The following is a 14,035-nucleotide window of genomic DNA, read 5'->3' on the forward strand; positions in this document are numbered from 1 at the left end:
GAGTTGAATGCACTCATTGCAAAGAAGTTTCTCAGAATGTTTCTGTCTAGTTTTTAGGTGAAGAGATTTCATTTCCCAGCATAGGCCTCAAAGCGCTCCAAATATCGACTTGAAGATTCTATAAGAAGAGTGTTTCCAAACTGCTCTTTCAAAAGGAAGCTTCAAGTCTGTGGGTTGAATGCACTCATCAGAAAGAAGTTTCTGAGAATGCTTCTGTCTAGTTCTTACGTGAAGATATTTCCTTTTCCATCTTAGGCCTCAAAGCGCTCCAAATGAACACTTGCAAATTCTACAAAAGGAGTGTTTCAAAAGAGTTCTATCAAAAGGAACGTTCAAGTCTGTGAGTTGAACGCACTTATCATAGAGTAGTTTCCTGGAATTCTTCTGTCTAGTTTTTATGTGAAGACATTTCCTTTTCCAGCATAGGCCTCAAAGCGCTCCAAATATCCACTTGCAGATTCTACCAAGAGTGTTTCAAAACTGCTCTATCAAAAGCAATCTTCAACACTGTGAGTAGAATGCACTCATCACAAAGAAGTTTCTGAGAATGCTTCTGTCTAGTTTTTAAGTGAAGATATTTCCTTTTCCAACATAGGCCTCAAAGCGCTCCAAATAAACACTTGCAGATTCTACAAAAGGAGTGTTTCAAAACTGCTCTTTCGAGAGGAACGTTCAAGTCTGTGAGTTGAATGCACTCATCACACAGAAGTTTCTGAGAATGCTTCTGTCTAGTTTTTATGTGAAGATATTTCCTTTTCCAGCATAGGCCTCCGAATGCTCCAAATATCCTCTTGCAGATTCTACAAAAAGATTGTTTCAAAACTGTTCTATCAAAAGGAAGGTTCAACTCTGTGAGTTGAATGAATGCATCATGAAGAACTTTCTGAGAATGCTTCTCTGTAGTTTTTAGGTGAAGATATTCCATATCCCATCAGAGGCCTCGAAGTGCTCCAAATAACCACTTGCAGATTTTTCCAAAAGAGTGTTTCAAAACTGCTCTTTCTATAGGGAAGTTCAAGTCTGTGAGTTGAATGCAATCAACACAAAGAAGTTTCTGAGAATGCTTCTGTTCAGTTTTTATGTGAAGATATTTCCTTTTCCAGCATAGGCCTCAAACGGCTCCAAATATCCACTTGCAGATTCTAGAAAAAGAGTGTTTCCAAACTTCTCTATCAATTGGTAGGTTCAACTCTGTGAGTTGAATGAACTCATCACAAAGAAGTTTCTGAGAATCCTTCTCTCTAGTTTTTATGTGAAGATATTTCCTTTTCCAACATAGGCCTCAAGGTGCTCCGAATAAACACTTTCAGATTCTACAAACGTAATGTTTCAAAACTGTTCTATCAAAAGGAACGTTCAAGTCTGTTTGTTCAATGCACTCATTGCAAAGAAGTTTCTCAGAATGTTTCTGTCTAGTTTTTAGGTGAAGAGATTTCATTTCCCAGCATAGGCCTCAAAGCGCTCCAAATATCCACTTGAAGATTCTATAAGAAGAGTGTTTCCAAACTGCTCTTTCAAAAGGAAGCTTCAAGTCTGTGAGTTGAATGCATTCATCCCAAAGTAGTTTCTGAGAATGCTTCCGTCTAGTTTCTATATGAAGATATTTCCTTTTCCAACATAGGCCTCAAAGCGCTCCAAATAAACACATGCAGATTCTACAAAAGGAGTGTTTCAAAACTGTTCTATCAAAGGGAACGTTCAAGTCTGTGAGTTGAATGCACTCATCACACAGAAGTTTCTCAGAATGCTTCTGTCTAGTTTTTAGGAGAAGAGATTTCATTTCCCAGCATAGGCCTCAAAGCGCTCCAAATATCCACTTGCAGATTCTACGAAAAGAGTGTTTCAAAGCTGCTCTCTCAAAAGCAAGGTTCAAGTCTGTGTGTTGAATGCACTCATCAGAAAGAAGTTTCTGAGAATGCTTCTGTCTAGTTCTTACGTGAAGATATTTCCTTTTCCAGCTTAGGCCTCAAAGCGCTCCAAATGAACACTTGCAAATTCTACAAAAGGAGTGTTTCAAAAGAGTTCTATCAAAAGGAACGTTCAAGTCTGTGAGTTCAATGCACTTATCATACAGAAGTTTCCTGGAATGCTTCTGTCTAGTTTTTATGTGAAGACATTTCCTTTTCCAGCATAGGCCTCAAAGCGCTCCAAATATCCACTTGCAGATTCTACCAAAAGAGTGTTTCAAAACTGCTCTATCAAAAGCAAGCTTCAACACTGTGAGTAGAATGCACTCATCACAAAGAAGTTTCTGAGAATGCTTCTGTCTAGTTTTTATGTGCAGATATTTCCATTTCCAACAGAGGCCTCAAAGCGCTCCAAATAAACACTTGCAGATTCTACAAAAGGAGTGTTTCAAAACTGCTCTTTTGAGAGGAACGTTCAAGTCTGTGAGTTGAATGCACTCATCACACAGAAGTTTCTGAGAATGCTTCTGTCTAGTTTTTATGTGAAGATATTTCCTTTTCCAGCATAGGCCTCCGAACGCTCCAAGTATCCTCTTGCAGATTCTACAAAAAGAGTGTTTCAAAACTGTTCTATCAAAAGGAAGGTTCAACTCTGTGAGTTGAATGAATGCATCGTGAAGAACTTTCTGAGAATGCTTCTCTGTAGTTTTTAGGTGAAGATATTCCATATCCCAGCACAGGCCTCGAAGTGCTCCAAATAACCACTTGCAGATTTTACCAAAACAGTGTTTCAAAACTGCTCTTTCTATAGGGAAGTTCAAGTCTGTGAGTTGAATGCACTCAACACAAAGAAGTTTCTGAGAATGCTTCTGTTCAGTTTTTATGTGAAGATATTTCCTTTTCCAGCATAGGCCTCAAACGGCTCCAAATATCCACTTGCAGATACTACAAAAAGAGTGTTTCCAAACTTCTCTATCAATTGGTAGGTTCAACTCTGTGAGTTGAATGAACTCATCACAAAGAAGTTTCTGAGAATACTTCTCTCTAGTTTTTATGTGAAGATATTTCCTTTTCCAACATAGGCCTCAAGGTGCTCCGAATAAACACTTGCAGACTCTACAAACGTAATGTTTCAAAACTGTTCTATCAAAAGGAACGTTCATGTCTGTGAGTTGAATGCACTCATTGCAAAGAAGTTTCTCAGAATGTTTCTGTCTAGTTTTTAGGTGAAGAGATTTCATTTCCCAGCATAGGCCTCAAAGCGCTCCAAATATCCACTTGAAGATTCTATAAGAAGAGTGTTTCCAAACTGCTCTTTCAAAAGGAAGCTTCAAGTCTGTGTGTTGAATGCACTCGTCAGAAAGAAGTTTCTGAGAATGCTTCTGTCTAGTTCTTACGTGAAGATATTTCCTTTTCCATCTTAGGCCTCAAAGCGCTCCAAATGAACACTTGCAAATTCTACAAAAGGAGTGTTTCAAAAGAGTTCTATCAAAAGGAACGTTCAAGTCTGTGAGTTGAATGCACTTATCATACAGAAGTTTCCTGGAATGCTTCTGTCTAATTTTTATGTGAACACATTTCCTTTTCCAGCATAGGCCTCAAAGCGCTCCAAATATCCACTTGCAGATTCTACCAAAAGAGTGTTTCAAAACTGCTCTATCAAAAGCAAGCTTCAACACTGTGAGTAGAATGCACTCATCACAAAGAAGTTTCTGAGAATGCTTCTGTCTAGTTTTTATGTGCAGATATTTCCATTTCCAACAGAGGCCTCAAAGCGCTCCAAATAAACACTTGCAGATTCTACAAAAGGAGTGTTTCAAATCTGCTCTTTTGAGAGGAACGTTCAAGTCTGTGAGTTGAATGCACTCATCACACAGAAGTTTCTGAGAATGCTTCTGTCTAGTTTTAATGTGAAGATATTTCCTTTTCCAGCATAGGCCTCCGAACGCTCCAAATATCCTCTTGCAGATTGTACAAAAAGAGTGTTTCAAAACTGTTCTATCAAAAGGAAGGTTCAACTCTGTGAGTTGAATGAATGCATCATGAAGAACTTTCTGAGAATGCTTCTCTGTAGTTTTTAGGTGAAGATATTCCATATCCCAGCACAGGCCTCGAAGTGCTCCAAATAACCACTTGCAGATTTTACCAAAAGAGTGTTTCAAAACTGCTCTTTCTATAGGGAAGTTCAAGTCTGTGAGTTGAATGCACTCAACACAAAGAAGTTTCTGAGAATGCTTCTGTTCAGTTTTTATGTGAAGATATTTCCTTTTCCAGCATAGGCCTCAAAAGGCTCCAAATATCCACTTGCAGATTCTACAAAAAGACTGTTTCCAAACTTCTCTATCAATTGGTAGGTTCAACTCTGTGAGTTGAATGAAGTCATCACAAAGAAGTTTCTGAGAATCCTTCTCTCTAGTTTTTATGTGAAGATATTTCCTTTTCCAACATAGGCCTCAAGGTGCTCCGAATAAACACTTGCAGACTCTACAAACGCAATGTTTCAAAACTGTTCTATCAAAAGGAACGTTCAAGTTTGTTTGTTCAATGCACTCATTGCAAAGAAGTTTCTCAGAATGTTTCTGTCTAGTTTTTAGGTGAAGAGATTTCATTTCCCAGCATAGGCCTCAAAGCGCTCCAAATATCCACTTGAAGATTCTATAAGAAGAGTGTTTCCAAACTGCTCTTTCAAAAGGAAGCTTCAAGTCTGTGAGTTGAATGCATTCATCACAAAGAAGTTTCTGAGAATGCTTCCGTCTAGTTTCTATATGAAGATAATTCCTTTTCCAACATAGGCCTCAAAGCGCTCCAAATAAACACATGCAGATTCTACAAAAGGAGTGTTTCAAAACTGTTCTATCAAAGGGAACGTTCAAGTCTGTGAGTTGAATGCACTCATCACACAGAAGTTTCTCAGAATGCTTCTGTCTAGTTTTTAGGTGAAGAGATTTCATTTCCCAGCATAGGCCTCAAAGCGCTCCAAATATCCACTTGCAGATTCTACGAAAAGAGTGTTTCAAAGCTGCTCTCTCAAAAGCAAGGTTGAAGTCTGTGTGTTAAATGCACTCATCAGAAAGAAGTTTCTGAGAATGCTTCTGTCTAGTTCTTACGTGAAGATATTTCCTTTTCCAGCTTAGGCCTCAAAGCGCTCCAAATGAACACTTGCAAATTCTACAAAAGGAGTGTTTCAAAAGAGTTCTATCAAAAGGAACGTTCAAGTCTGTGAGTTGAATGCACTTATCATACAGAAGTTTCCTGGAATGCTTCTGTCTAGTTTTTATGTGAAGACATTTCCTTTTCCAGCATAGGCCTCAAAGCGCTCCAAATATCCACTTGCAGATTCTACCAAAAGAGTGTTTCAAAACTACTCTATCAAAAGCAAGCTTCAACACTGTGAGTAGAATGCACTCATCACAAAGAAGTTTCTGAGAATGCTTCTGTCTAGTTTTTATGTGCAGATATTTCCATTTCCAACAGAGGCCTCAAAGCGCTCCAAATAAACACTTGCAGATTCTGCAAAAGGAGTGTTTCAAAACTGCTCTTTTGAGAGGAATATTCAAGTCTCTGAGTTGAATGCACTCATCACACAGAAGTTTCTGAGAATGCTTCTGTCTAGTTTTTATGTGCAGATATTTCCTTTTCCAACAGAGGCCTCAAAGCGCTCCAAATAAACACTTGCAGATTCTACAAAAGGAGTGTTTCAAAACTGCTCTTTCAAGAGGAACGTTCAAGTCTGTGAGTTGAATGCACTCATCACACAGAAGTTTCTGAGAATGCTTCTGTCTAGTTTTTATGTGAAGATATTTGCTTTTCCAGCATAGGCCTCCGAACGCTCCAAGTATCCTCTTGCAGATTCTACAAAAAGAGTGTTTCAAAACTGTTCTATCAAAAGGAAGGTTCAACTCGGTGAGTTGAATGAATGCATCATGAAGAACTTTCTGAGAATGCTTCTCTGTAGTTTTTAGGTGAAGATATTCCATATCCCAGCACAGGCCTCGAAGTGCTCCAATAACCACTTGCAGATTTTACCAAAAGAGTGTTTCAAAACTGCTCTTTCTATACGGAAGTTCAAGTCTGTGAGTTGAATGCACTCAACACAAAGAAGTTTCTGAGAATGCTTCTGTTCAGTTTTTATGTGAAGATATTTCCTTTTCCAGCATAGGCCTCAAACGGCTCCAAATATCCACTTGCAGATTCTACAAAAAGAGTGTTTCCAAACTTCTCTATAAATTGGTAGGTTCAACTCTGTGAGTTGAATGAACTCATCACAAAGAAGTTTCTGAGAATCCTTCTCTCTAGTTTTTATGTGAAGATATTTCCTTTTCCAACATAGGCCTCAAGGTGCTCCGAATAAACACTTGCAGATTCTACAAACGTAATGTTTCAAAACTGTTCTATCAAAAGGAACGTTCAAGTCTGTGAGTTGAATGCACTCATTGCAAAGAAGTTTCTCAGAATGTTTCTGTCTAGTTTTTAGGTGAAGAGATTTCATTTCCCATCATAGGCCTCAAAGCGCTCCAAATATCGACTTGAAGATTCTATAAGAAGAGTGTTTCCAAACTGCTCTTTCAAAAGGAAGCTTCAAGTCTGTGGGTTGAATGCACTCATCAGAAAGAAGTTTCTGAGAATGCTTCTGTCTAGTTCTTACGTGAAGATATTTCCTTTTCCATCTTAGGCCTCAAAGCGCTCCAAATGAACACTTGCAAATTCTACAAAAGGAGTGTTTCAAAAGAGTTCTATCAAAAGGAACGTTCAAGTCTGTGAGTTGAATGCACTTATCATACAGTAGTTTCCTGGAATTCTTCTGTCTAGTTTTTATGTGAAGACATTTCCTTTTCCAGCATAGGCCTCAAAGCGCTCCAAATATCCACTTGCAGATTCTACCAAGAGTGTTTCAAAACTGCTCTATCAAAAGCAATCTTCAACACTGTGAGTAGAATGCACTCATCACAAAGAAGTTTCTGAGAATGCTTCTGTCTAGTTTTTAAGTGAAGATATTTCCTTTTCCAACATAGGCCTCAAAGCGCTCCAAATAAACACTTGCAGATTCTACAAAAGGAGTGTTTCAAAACTGCTCTTTTGAGAGGAACGTTCAAGTCTGTGAGTTGAATGCACTCATCACACAGAAGTTTCTGAGAATGCTTCTGTCTAGTTTTTATGTGAAGATATTTCCTTTTCCAGCATAGGCCTCCGAATGCTCCAAATATCCTCTTGCAGATTCTACAAAAAGATTGTTTCAAAACTGTTCTATCAAAAGGAAGGTTCAACTCTGTGAGTTGAATGAATGCATCATGAAGAACTTTCTGAGAATGCTTCTCTGTAGTTTTTAGGTGAAGATATTCCATATCCCAGCAGAGGCCTCGAAGTGCTCCAAATAACCACTTGCAGATTTTTCCAAAAGAGTGTTTCAAAACTGCTCTTTCTATAGGGAAGTTCAAGTCTGTGAGTTGAATGCAATCAACACAAAGAAGTTTCTGAGAATGCTTCTGTTCAGTTTTTATGTGAAGATATTTCCTTTTCCAGCATAGGCCTCAAACGGCTCCAAATATCCACTTGCAGATTCTACAAAAAGAGTGTTTCCAAACTTCTCTATCAATTGGTAGGTTCAACTCTGTGAGTTGAATGAACTCATCACAAAGAAGTTTCTGAGAATCCTTCTCTCTAGTTTTTATGTGAAGATATTTCCTTTTCCAACATAGGCCTCAAGGTGCTCCGAATAAACACTTTCAGATTCTACAAACGTAATGTTTCAAAACTGTTCTATCAAAAGGAACGTTCAAGTCTGTTTGTTCAATGCACTCATTGCAAAGAAGTTTCTCAGAATGTTTCTGTCTAGTTTTTAGGTGAAGAGATTTCATTTCCCAGCATAGGCCTCAAAGCGCTCCAAATATCCACTTGAAGATTCTATAAGAAGAGTGTTTCCAAACTGCTCTTTCAAAAGGAAGCTTCAAGTCTGTGAGTTGAATGCATTCATCCCAAAGTAGTTTCTGAGAATGCTTCCGTCTAGTTTCTATATGAAGATATTTCCTTTTCCAACATAGGCCTCAAAGCGCTCCAAATAAACACATGCAGATTCTACAAAAGGAGTGTTTCAAAACTGTTCTATCAAAGGGAACGTTCAAGTCTGTGAGTTGAATGCACTCATCACACAGAAGTTTCTCAGAATGCTTCTGTCTAGTTTTTAGGAGAAGAGATTTCATTTCCCAGCATAGGTCTCAAAGCGCTCCAAATATCCACTTGCAGATTCTACGAAAAGAGTGTTTCAAAGCTGCTCTCTCAAAAGCAAGGTTCAAGTCTGTGTGTTGAATGCACTCATCAGAAAGAAGTTTCTGAGAATGCTTCTGTCTAGTTCTTACGTGAAGATATTTCCTTTTCCAGCTTAGGCCTCAAAGCGCTCCAAATGAACACTTGCAAATTCTACAAAAGGAGTGTTTCAAAAGAGTTCTATCAAAAGGAACGTTCAAGTCTGTGAGTTCAATGCACTTATCATAAAGAAGTTTCCTGGAATGCTTCTGTCTAGTTTTTATGTGAAGACATTTCCTTTTCCAGCATAGGCCTCAAAGCGCTCCAAATATCCACTTGCAGATTCTACCAAAAGAGTGTTTCAAAACTGCTCTATCAAAAGCAAGCTTCAACACTGTGAGTAGAATGCACTCATCACAAAGAAGTTTCTGAGAATGCTTCTGTCTAGTTTTTATGTGCAGATATTTCCATTTCCAACAGAGGCCTCAAAGCGCTCCAAATAAACACTTGCAGATTCTACAAAAGGAGTGTTTCAAAACTGCTCTTTCGAGAGGAACGTTCAAGTCTGTGAGTTGAATGCACTCATCACACAGAAGTTTCTGAGAATGCTTCTGTCTAGTTTTTATGTGAAGATATTTCCTTTTCCAGCATAGGCCTCAAACGGCTCCAAATATCCACTTGCAGATTCTACAAAAAGAGTGTTTCCAAACTTCTCTATCAATTGGTAGGTTCAACTCTGTGAGTTGAATGAACTCATCACAAAGAAGTTTCTGAGAATCCTTCTCTCTAGTTTTTATGTGAAGATATTTCCTTTTCCAACATAGACCTCAAGGTGCTCCGAATAAACACTTGCAGACTCTACAAACGTAATGTTTCAAAACTGTTCTATCAAAAGGAACGTTCATGTCTGTGAGTTGAATGCACTCATTGCAAAGAAGTTTCTCAGAATGTTTCTGTCTAGTTTTTAGGTGAAGAGATTTCATTTCCCAGCATAGGCCTCAAAGCGCTCCAAATATCCACTTGAAGATTCTATAAGAAGAGTGTTTCCAAACTGCTCTTTCAAAAGGAAGCTTCAAGTCTGTGTGTTGAATGCACTCATCAGAAAGAAGTTTCTGAGAATGCTTCTGTCTAGTTCTTACGTGAAGATATTTCCTTTTCCTTCTTAGGCCTCAAAGCGCTCCAAATGAACACTTGCAAATTCTACAAAAGGAGTGTTTCAAAAGAGTTCTATCAAAAGGAACGTTCAAGTCTGTGAGTTGAATGCACTTATCATACAGAAGTTTCCTGGAATGCTTCTGTCTACTTTTTATGTGAACACATTTCCTTTTCCAGCATAGGCCTCAAAGCGCTCCAAATATCCACTTGCAGATTCTACCAAAAGAGTGTTTCAAATCTGCTCTATCAAAAGCAAGCTTCAACACTGTGAGTAGAATGCACTCATCACAAAGAAGTTTCTGAGAATGCTTCTGTCTAGTTTTTATGTGCAGATATTTCCATTTCCAACAGAGGCCTCAAAGCGCTCCAAATAAACACTTGCAGATTCTACAAAAGGAGTGTTTCAAATCTGCTCTTTCGAGAGGAACGTTCAAGTCTGTGAGTTGAATGCACTCATCACACAGAAGTTTCTGAGAATGCTTCTGTCTAGTTTTTATGTGAAGATATTTCCTTTTCCAGCATAGGCCTCCGAACGCTCCAAATATCCTCTTGCAGATTCTACAAAAAGAGTGTTTCAAAACTGTTCTATCAAAAGGAAGGTTCAACTCTGTGAGTTGAATGAATGCATCGTGAAGAACTTTCTGAGAATGCTTCTCTGTAGTTTTTAGGTGAAGATATTCCATATCCCAGCACAGGCCTCGAAGTGCTCCAAATAACCACTTGCAGATTTTACCAAAAGAGTGTTTCAAAACTGCTCTTTCTATAGGGAAGTTCAAGTCTGTGAGTTGAATGCACTCAACACAAAGAAGTTTCTGAGAATGCTTCTGTTCAGTTTTTATGTGAAGATATTTCCTTTTCCAGCATAGGCCTCAAAAGGCTCCAAATATCCACTTGCAGATTCTACAAAAAGAGTGTTTCCAAACTTCTCTATCAATTGGTAGGTTCAACTCTGTGAGTTGAATGAACTCATCACAAAGAAGTTTCTGAGAATCCTTCTCTCTAGTTTTTATGTGAAGATATTTCCTTTTCCAACATAGGCCTCAAGGTGCTCCGAATAAACACTTGCAGACTCTACTAACGCAATGTTTCAAAACTGTTCTATCAAAAGGAACGTTCAAGTTTGTTTGTTCAATGCACTCATTGCAAAGAAGTTTCTCAGAATGTTTCTGTCTAGTTTTTAGGTGAAGAGATTTCATTTCCCAGCATAGGCCTCAAAGCGCTCCAAATATCCACTTGAAGATTCTATAAGAAGAGTGTTTCCAAACTGCTCTTTCAAAAGGAAGCTTCAAGTCTGTGAGTTGAATGCATTCATCACAAAGAAGTTTCTGAGAATGCTTCCGTCTAGTTTCTATATGAAGATATTTCCTTTTCCAACATAGGCCTCAAAGCGCTCCAAATAAACACATGCAGATTCTACAAAAGGAGTGTTTCAAAACTGTTCTATCAAAGGGAACGTTCAAGTCTGTGAGTTGAATGCACTCATCACACAGAAGTTTCTCAGAATGCTTCTGTCTAGTTTTTAGGTGAAGAGATTTCATTTCCCAGCATAGGCCTCAAAGCCCTCCAAATATCCACTTGCAGATACTACGAAAAGAGTGTTTCAAAGCTGCTCTCTCAAAAGCAAGGTTCAAGTCTCTGTGTTGAATGCACTCATCAGAAAGAAGTTTCTGAGAATGCTTCTGTCTAGTTCTTACGTGAAGATATTTCCTTTTCCAGCTTAGGCCTCAAAGCGCTCCAAATGAACACTTGCAAATTCTACAAAAGGAGTGTTTCAAAAGAGTTCTATCAAAAGGAACGTTCAAGTCTGTGAGTTGAATGCACTTATCATACAGAAGTTTCCTGGAATGCTTCTGTCTAGTTTTTATGTGAACACATTTCCTTTTCCAGCATAGGCCTCAAAGCGCTCCAAATATCCACTTGCAGATTCTACCAAAAGAGTGTTTCAAAACTGCTCTATCAAAAGCAAGCTTCAACACTGTGAGTAGAATGCACTCATCACAAAGAAGTTTCTGAGAATGCTTCTGTCTAGTTTTTATGTGCAGATATTTCCATTTCCAACAGAGGCCTCAAAGCGCTCCAAATAAACACTTGCAGATTCTACAAAAGGAGTGTTTCAAATCTGCTCTTTTGAGAGGAACGTTCAAGTCTGTGAGTTGAATGCACTCATCACACAGAAGTTTCTGAGAATGCTTCTGTCTAGTTTTTATGTGAAGATATTTCCTTTTCCAGCATAGGCCTCCGAACGCTCCAAATATCCTCTTGCAGATTCTACAAAAAGAGTGTTTCAAAACTGTTCTATCAAAAGGAAGGTTCAACTCTGTGAGTTGAATGAATGCATCGTGAAGAACTTTCTGAGACTGCTTCTCTGTAGTTTTTAGGTGAAGATATTCCATATCCCAGCACAGGCCTCGAAGTGCTCCAAATAACCACTTGCAGATTTTACCAAAAGAGTGTTTCAAAACTGCTCTTTCTATAGGGAAGTTCAAGTCTGTGAGTTGAATGCACTCAACACAAAGAAGTTTCTGAGAATGCTTCTGTTCAGTTTTTATGTGAAGATATTTCCTTTTCCAGCATAGGCCTCAAAAGGCTCCAAATATCCACTTGCAGATTCTACAAAAAGAGTGTTTCCAAACTTCTCTATCAATTGGTAGGTTCAACTCTGTGAGTTGAATGAACTCATCACAAAGAAGTTTCTGAGAATACTTCTCTCTAGTTTTTATGTGAAGATATTTCCTTTTCCAACATAGGCCTCAAGGTTCTCCGAATAAACACTTGCAGACTCAACAAACGCAATGTTTCAAAACTGTTCTATCAAAAGGAACGTTCAAGATTGTTTGTTCAATGCACTCATTGCAAAGAAGTTTCTCAGAATGTTTCTGTCTAGTTTTTATGTGAAGAGATTTCATTTCCCAGCATAGGCCTCAAAGCGCTCCAAATATCCACTTGAAGATTCTATAAGAAGAGTGTTTCCAAACTGCTCTTTCAAAAGGAAGCTTCAAGTCTGTGAGTTGAATGCATTCATCACAAAGAAGTTTCTGAGAATGCTTCCGTCTAGTTTCTATATGAAGATATTTCCTTTTCCAACATAGGCCTCAAAGCGCTCCAAATAAACACATGCAGATTCTACAAAAGGAGTGTTTCAAAACTGTTCTATCAAAGGGAACGTTCAAGTCTGTGAGTTGAATGCACTCATCACACAGAAGTTTCTCAGAATGCTTCTGTCTAGTTTTTAGGTGAAGAGATTTCATTTCCCAGCATAGGCCTCAAAGCGCTCCAAATATCCACTTGCAGATTCTACGAAAAGAGTGTTTCAAAGCTGCTCTCTCAAAAGCAAGGTTCAAGTCTGTGTGTTGAATGCACTCATCAGAAAGAAGTTTCTGAGAATGCTTCTGTCTAGTTCTTACGTGAAGATATTTCCTTTTCCAGCTTAGGCCTCAAAGCGCTCCAAATGAACACTTGCAAATTCTACAAAAGGAGTGTTTCAAAAGAGTTCTATCAAAAGGAACGTTCAAGTCTGTGAGTTGAATGCACTTATCATACAGAAGTTTCCTGGAATGCTTCTGTCTAGTTTTTATGTGAACACATTTCCTTTTCCAGCATAGGCCTCAAAGCGCTCCAAATATCCACTTGCAGATTCTACCAAAAGAGTGTGTCAAAACTGCTCTATCAAAAGCAAGCTTCAACACTGTGAGTAGAATGCACTCATCACAAAGAAGTTTCTGAGAATGCTTCTGTCTAGTTTTTATGTGCAGATATTTCCATTTCCAACAGAGGCCTCAAAGCGCTCCAAATAAACACTTGCAGATTCTACAAAAGGAGTGTTTCAAAACTGCTCTTTCGAGAGGAACGTTCAAGTCTGTGAGTTGAATGCACTCATCACACAGAAGTTTCTGAGAATGCTTCTGTCTAGTTTTTATGTGAAGATATTTCCTTTTCCAGCATAGGCCTCCGAACGCTCCAAGTATCCTCTTGCAGATTCTACAAAAAGAGTGTTTCAAAACTGTTCTATCAAAAGGAAGGTTCAACTCTGTGAGTTGAATGAATGCATCGTGAAGAACTTTCTGAGAATGCTTCTCTGTAGTTTTTAGGTGAAGATATTCCATATCCCAGCACAGGCCTCGAAGTGCTCCAAATAACCACTTGCAGATTTTACCAAAACAGTGTTTCAAAACTGCTCTTTCTATAGGGAAGTTCAAGCCTGTGAGTTGAATGCACTCAACACAAAGAAGTTTCTGAGAATGCTTCTGTTCAGTTTTTATGTGAAGATATTTCCTTTTCCAGCATAGGCCTCAAACGGCTCCAAATATCCACTTGCAGATACTACAAAAAGAGTGTTTCCAAACTTCTCTATCAATTGGTAGGTTCAACTCTGTGAGTTGAATGAACTCATCACAAAGAAGTTTCTGAGAATACTTCTCTCTAGTTTTTATGTGAAGATATTTCCTTTTCCAACATAGGCCTCAAGGTGCTCCGAATAAACACTTGCAGACTCTACAAACGTAATGTTTCAAAACAGTTCTATCAAAAGGAACGTTCATGTCTGTGAGTTGAATGCACTCATTGCAAAGAAGTTTCTCAGAATGTTTCTGTCTAGTTTTTAGGTGAAGAGATTTCATTTCCCAGCATAGGCCTCAAAGCGCTCCAAATATCCACTTGAAGATTCTATAAGAAGAGTGTTTCCAAACTGCTCTTTCAAAAGGAAGCTTCAAGTCTGTGTGTTGAATGCACTCATC

This window comes from Pongo pygmaeus, chromosome 21 (assembly GCF_028885625.2).
Source record: "Pongo pygmaeus isolate AG05252 chromosome 21, NHGRI_mPonPyg2-v2.0_pri, whole genome shotgun sequence".
In the NCBI taxonomy this organism is placed as follows: domain Eukaryota; kingdom Metazoa; phylum Chordata; class Mammalia; order Primates; family Hominidae; genus Pongo; species Pongo pygmaeus.